The sequence below is a fragment of the Zingiber officinale genome, chromosome 11B (assembly GCF_018446385.1).
Source record: "Zingiber officinale cultivar Zhangliang chromosome 11B, Zo_v1.1, whole genome shotgun sequence".
Lineage (NCBI taxonomy): Eukaryota > Viridiplantae > Streptophyta > Magnoliopsida > Zingiberales > Zingiberaceae > Zingiber > Zingiber officinale.
Genome location: NC_056007.1, coordinates 61,925,096 through 61,932,338, shown reverse-complemented (window position 1 = coordinate 61,932,338; position 7,243 = coordinate 61,925,096). Strand labels below are relative to the sequence as shown.

General features: G+C 39.1%; 1 non-coding gene across 1 annotated transcript; it reads left to right on the top strand.

The window, feature by feature from the left end:
* Window positions 1-6,397: 6,397 nt before the first annotated feature.
* Window positions 6,398-6,507, top strand: LOC122035595. Its single transcript, XR_006127131.1, has one exon. It is a non-coding gene; the product is annotated as a small nucleolar RNA R71 (small nucleolar RNA).
* The last annotated feature ends 736 nt before the right edge of the window (window positions 6,508-7,243 follow it).

Here is a 7,243-nt window from a genome sequence, read left to right as displayed (position 1 = left end):
CTGAAGACAAGAAAGGGGATCGTCGTGAAATGGCGAGCACGAGGACTGGTTGAAGACAGCAACAGGGAAAGAACTCTAGAGAAGGAAAAAAGAAAGACGAGGTTTAAAGAGGAGACGAAAGGTTTAGGGTTTGAGAAACGCAAGATGGTCGTCAGATTAGGACGGTGGTAGCTCAGCAGACGCTGAGGATCGCAATAGAAAGGCAAAAGGCCTATGTGACGTGGTGATCAGAAAAGGCATGTGTCAGGTCATCATAAAAAAAGGAGGAGGGGCATTTATATCGGACATGACGAACCGAATCGCGATGGGGTTGGTAGTGCTTCGAACATTCTCTCACCCGAGGGAAAGCCAATCGCCGATTAGAAAATTTTGAAAGAAGACGTGATCGGCTAGGCCTAATAAAATAGAAAGGACAGAACTTTTTGACCATACCCAGGCTAAAGACGAGAACATTTTAAGAGTAAAAAGTTTAGAAGACTGATAAATGTCAATCTGTCCGTGCAGAATATGACTTAGTATTTATTGAAAATATTTCTATTAACGAGGGCAATTGTGGTTATGTTAGATAAATATGGTGGTTATAATATCAAACTGTACTGATAGTTAAAATAACCTTAGCTATGATAAATGATACATAGGATACATGAAGCAATGATGAACACAACAACACATTGTAAATGATAGAGGGATTCAGTAAGAGCCTTTGATTAGATACAAAAATTTATCTTTACACTCAGAATCTCAGCAAATACATAGCGTCACATTTCCTCAGGAACAGCAAACCTCAAATAGATAACAAATATTACAAGCATAAACTCTTAGGGCACTCAGAGAATTTTAGTCCCACTAGATTCAAACTTACCATGGAGCAGAGATGGAAACAGCCCACTTCGTCCGAGCTTGTCAAGGCATATACGAGGCAATATTTTGCCCGGGACGAAGAAAGCAACAAAAGCAAGAGAGCTCAAGGGCAATGAAAGAGGGGACCTTGATTCATTCCATAAAGGAAAAGTAAATGTGGAAACCACTTCCCCTCTCAAGCCGTATGAGCTCAGCAAGTGAAGCAACCAATCTCAGCCCAAGGGTATCGTGTGCTGTGCCCTTCACACAACACCCATGGGTCATTTGGCTGCCCCTCTATAAGTAGAAAAAATTTCTCTGAAGTTTCTTGGGTCCTTCAGAGCACCTACATCTTTGGATACAAGATATGAACCGCAAAACTTCATCTCTTAAGATGACCCCTTGAACCCCAGAAGTAGCCAGAGCAAAAATCCCAATAAACTCATATATAGATCTCACCTTGTCCAACAAAAGTTGCTTCCAAAAAGGAGGATCCACGACCATGGCCTTAGCAACAAAAACTGGCAAGGAGGAAAAAGAACTGAGAGGGGTTGTGGGTGAAGAGAAGGTTGTAGCCCTATTTAAAGGAGAAAAAGGCTTACAGTATGGCCACACTTAATCTATTAAGATAGTAGTACACAAAATCTGTGAGGTCATTTCAAAATCTGGAGCAGAGTCACGGGTAGGAAAAAAATAAGATCATACTTATGTCTAGTCAGTCGTCTACACCTCCTTCGACTAGACTTGAAGGGAAGGCTAGTGATATGGGTTAGGTTTTGTGGGTCTTTAAATGAGGAAAGAAAAGGAAGAAAGAGTCAAAGGAGGAAAGCAATAACGACCGATGTACACTCCAGAGCAGAGATAACCCAATATCGGCCAATACATGCTTGCCGAATGAAGGTAGGTCAATATCGGTCGATACACATCTGCCGAACGAAGGTAGGCCAATATCGGTCGATACATGCCTGCCGAACGAAGGTAGGCCAATATCGGTCGATATATGCCTACCGAATGAAGGTAGACCAATATTTGTCGATACATGCTGTCTGTATAAAGGTAAGTTAATAACGACCGATGCACACTCCAGAGCAGAGATAACCCAATATCGGTCAATACATGCCTGCCGAATGAAGGTAGGTCAATATCGGTCGATACACGTCTACCGAACGAAGGTAGGCCAAAATCGGTCGATACATGCCTATCGAACGAAGGTAGGCTAATATCGGTCGATACATGCCTGCCAAACGAAGGTAGGCTAATATCGGTCGATACATGCTTGCCGAACAAAGGTAGGCCAATATCGGTCGATACATGATTGTCGAACGAAGATAGGCCAATATCGGTCGATACATGCTGGCTATATAAAGGTAAGTTAATAACGACCGATACACACTCCAAAGCAAAGATAGCCCAAAATCGGTCGATACATGCTTGCTGAATGAAGGTAGGCCCATATCGGTCGATACATACTTACCAAACGAAGGTAGGCCAATATCGGTCGATACATGCTGGCTGTATAAAGGTAAGTTAATAACGATCGATACGCACTCCAAAGCAAAGATAGCCCAAAATCGGTCGATACATGCCTGCCGAACGAAGGTAGGCCAATATCGGCCAAAAGGGTTAACGAATGCCTCAGAAACATGTTGGATCAAATATTATTACAAATAGAAGTCACATGAAGAAGCATCATACATGAATATACCGAATAGAATAAATCTATGATGGAAAGTATATATTTTTTTGGCGGGAAATATGCTTTCAGATTGTCTTGCAAGCGCTAAACGACAAAGAAGGTACATCTGGGGTACAGAAAAGATTCCTTAAAAATCATCTTCCCCAAGTACGCAGTTGATGTCAGAACGAACTCTAACAAACCGGGGTTCACTTCATGACTACGGAGGTTATATGAAGTGGTATAAAAGGGGGAATACTCTCCGTTGGCCAGGTAAGTGGTCATCCCTAATTTTCTGGCTACTGTTCATCTTCTTTCTTCTTCCTTCCTCGACATCAAGGGAGATCACTAACTTGAGCGTCGGAGGGCCTAGCCAGGGATTCCCACCCCGGTCTTAGGTCACTGACGATAGTGTTGGTTGGTCTCTTGTGCGCAGGGAGCTTCAGGAGCTTAAAAGTTTGGTTTTCTCCTATTCGGACAGGGATTTCTTCCTACTTATCAGATTTCCTACGGTGATTCTGGTTTTCTTCCGATCCGCTTTGGGTTTCTCGGGTCGAGGTTTCACCGGCATTATTCCTCGTCATCACAGTGGGTTTCCTTCTTCCGGATCTCCTTCACGGTCAGCTTCTCAGACAGGATCACTATCCATCTTAGTCGTGAGCTACTGTTTATAATTTATATGGAACTGATAACATGATCTTCTGTGTATGACACCACACACCATGTTATCTACAATATAAATTAATTGAACAACTACACTTAGCATATAAATTTAGACATTTGACCAATGTGATTCTTTATTTCAAACTAAATATTTACAAAAAGTTAGGCTTTTAGTATACACTCTAGCACATACACCAAAGGCACAAAAGTTCATTAAGTCTCACAAGCCCTTCACTATCTCCTCTTCCAAAAAATAGTGTTTGCCATTACTCCATGGAGGTAATGGAATATGATATTTTTAAGTTGGAAATCTTTTTCCCTTGAAGAATCATACTTCCCCAATCCAATCAATTCCCACCAAAAAATGTTGGTTTCAAAATTCCTAACCATTCTTCGCTCCCCTCTGGTAGAAAATTTGAAACAATAATTAAAGTGCTTCGAAGTCCATTCATACTCATCATTAAATAATTGGAGGGTGATCTTCGCCTCCTTACAATTCTCTTCGGTCAAGATTTCTACTTCCAAGGAAGTCAAGAACTAAAGGGTGGTCCTAGCATAAGTGGGACAACGAATACTCACCAATTTATCCCAACTCACCCTACTAATTAACCAAGATATATCATTATTAATCCCTAGGACTTTCACAACATGCTCATCTAAATATCTTGTGGGTACAATCTTATACTTCATAGGAAAATCAAAACATGCTTTACGATTATCATCAAGAAAAATAATTCCAAGAGGTTTGTTACTCTTGTCGCTTTTCTTTTCCTTTCATTTACCCTTAGAAGTGGATGCTTCTCCTTGCTTTTCCCTTTTCATCCTTGCTTTAAATGATGGAAAAATTTGAAAGCTCTCAAAAGATGGAACTAGGATTCCAAGAGGATGCTTTTTTCATAAGTGTGACACAGGAAGAGGGGAGATGTTTAGTAGACGTAGAGGTTTAGGGAAAGAAGAGACTTGAATACACAATCTTGAGGTGGAAGATGACGAGTTGGGGCATTCTCTAGCGCACATGGGCGGGGCGATGGTGACACGACTAGGGTTTGGATTGTGGCGGCCAATTCTTCTATAAAGGGTTCGCCTGACATGGCCTACCCGTGGCAGGCGTTATGCTGTGTAGATTCCCTCTCCATGGTCATACTGACTGGCACAGCTCACCCATGGCACACATTGTGGGGTTCAAAATATTGGGCACGATCGTACTGGCTAGCACAGCCTGTTTATAGCACTTTAGAACCCTTTAGGATCACTTATGGTTGTTCAATGGTCTACAAAATAAAACAACTTAATCAAAAACAATCAAGATTAAAGATTAATGAAAGAAAACTTCAAAGATCTAAGAAACAAAAGCTTGGGTTGCCTCTAAAGGAGCACTTGTTTAAAATCCTTAGCTCAATCCCTTTTTAACTCAACTCGGAGCTTTAGCTTTGAGGGGATTCATGTCCCCTCCTCCTAGTGATCCAAAATAACTAGACTCCTCTCTTGTCTTGGTTCTTGCTAGAATCAAATATTTCTCACATTTCAAAGGATCTATATTTGGTTCTGTGTTTAGAGGTCTTTCAAGATGATCCTCCTTATCAAAATTGTCTTCCTCTCCTTGGTCATCTTCATGAAAACCATTTAATTGTTTTGAGAGGTCAAAATCTAACTTGTTCTTTCCCACCGCACATGAGAGTTTATGATTTTTCACGTCTAAGATTACTCCAGCAATGGCTAAGAAGGGTCTTTCAAGTATGACAGGAATATGGTGGTCTTCCTCCATCTCCAAGATGACAAAGTTGGTTAGCATAACGAAGTCACCAATTTTTATCAAGACATCCTCTAGAATTCCCAAAGGATACCGATAAGAATGGTCGATAGTTGTAAGGTCATTGTTTTGAGTTTTATGTCCCCCGACCTAGCTTCTTGCATATTGAGTATAATATCAAACTCACCATAGCTCCAAGATCACAAAAAGTTTTATTTGTCTTTTTATCCCTAATGAAGCACGGGATGGAAAAGCTTCCTGAATCTTTCAACTTTGGAGGATGCTCATTTTAAATGATGGTACTGCACTCCTCAGTAAGTGTAATGGTCATATGACTATTTTACTCTTATGGGAGAATATTTCTTTCATAAATTTTGTAAATTGCGGCATTTGGTGCAAAGCATCAAATAACAACACGTCTACTCAAATTTTCTTCATCATCTCCAAACAATTTTTAAATTCTTTGTCTTGCTTTGTCTTCGTTAGATGTTGTGGAAATGGAATTGGTAGCTGATAAGTCCATATTAGAGGTTTTAGCAAGATGTCTTCTTTTGGTTCCTTTGATTTGCTCAGCTCATCCTCTACCACCATAGGCATTCTAAGTGCATCAACTCCCTTGACAAGATCATCTCTTACATATTTCATTCTTTCCATTGAATCTTGCAATAATTTTCCACTTCTCAAATTTATGGCATTACAATGTTTTACCAAGTTTGTCTCCGGTTGTCCTAGAAATTTTCTTGGAGTTCTTGTAATTGAGCTTACTACTTGTGCTACTTGGTTCTCCAACATCTTCATATGACTCATAAGAGCATCAACCAAAGTCCTCAACTCTTTAATCATGATCTTATGGTTAGAGTGTTGTTGTTGAAACTTTTCATTTGCTTCAGATTGGGTTGTTATAAATTTCTCCATCATCTTCTCCATATTGGATTTTTGTGGTTGTTATTGAGATTCAAAACTTTACCCATAACCCCCTTGATTCTGAAATTGACCTTGATTTGATCAATAAAAAAATTTTGGGTGGTTCCACCATCCCAGATTGTAAGTGCTAAGAATAAGGGTTGTTCGGCCATGAGTTAAAATTGTTAATTGCATCCACATGGCCACCTTGCATGGTTATTAAAACTCAACAATTTTAACCAGAATATTCCAAAATTCCACAAATATCACAAGACACATTGACGACATTTACTGGGTTTACACTCAATGAATCTAAGTGCTTGCTCATAGCATCCAATCTTGTAGCCATGAAACCCACAAAATTTACCGAATGCATCCCCAAAGTTTGCACAAGGATACTTCTCTTAGTACACCATTGATGATGATTGAATGATACACTCTCCATAATATCTTCAACTTCTTCTAATATTTTTTTCATAAAAGCTCCTCCAGCATCTGAATCAAGTGAAACCTTAGTGGCATAAGAAATCTCGTTATAAAATGTATGAATGATCAACCATCTTTCAATCCCATAGTGTGGGCACTGTTGCAATAAACTCTTATATCGATCCCATGACTCAAACAATGATTCACCATCCTTTTGCATGAAATTTGTAAGATGTCGCATATGAGTGGTCTTACTAGGAGGGAAGTATTCATAAATCTCAATCCACATTGATCCCAAGTTGCTATACTCTCATTGGGAAGCGATTATAGTCACATCTTAGCTTTGTCCCTTAATGAAAACGGAAATAGTATAAGTCTTATAGCATCCACATATTCCCATTTTTCTTTAAGATTGTACAAATCTCTAGAAATGTTTCCAAATGCAGATTATGGGTGCTCCACTAAATTAGCACTACTAGACCATTCGTATTAAGGTTGGCTTAAGCTCAAAGTTGTTTGCCTCAATAGTAGGTATGACAATGCTAGATTTTGATCCTCTCAAACTTGGTGTTGCATTGTTTCTAAGTGGTCAGTTGTTATTGTTTGTTATGATAAGGTTCAGGGGTATATGATTTTATTCAATTAGTCTTTGATGAAAAGTATGATCAATCTCCAAGTCAAATGGTAATAAATCCCCTGACCTTGTGGTTCTTCACATGAATTGAACTGATTTCCTAAAAAGGAAAAAGAAATAATGCTAAGAAAAGTATAAACAAATGCAAATAAATACTATGAAACAGAAGAGTCTAGTACAATCAATTTGCAATTCAACTAATATTAACCAAAACCAATCCTCATCAACAATGCCAAAAACTTGATGTGATATAACTGCAAGTATACGATTATATCGTCAAGTAATAAAAAATATAAAACTAAGAGATTGTGGTTAAATGCTAGTCTACTAAACAAATATAATTGTCTAGATT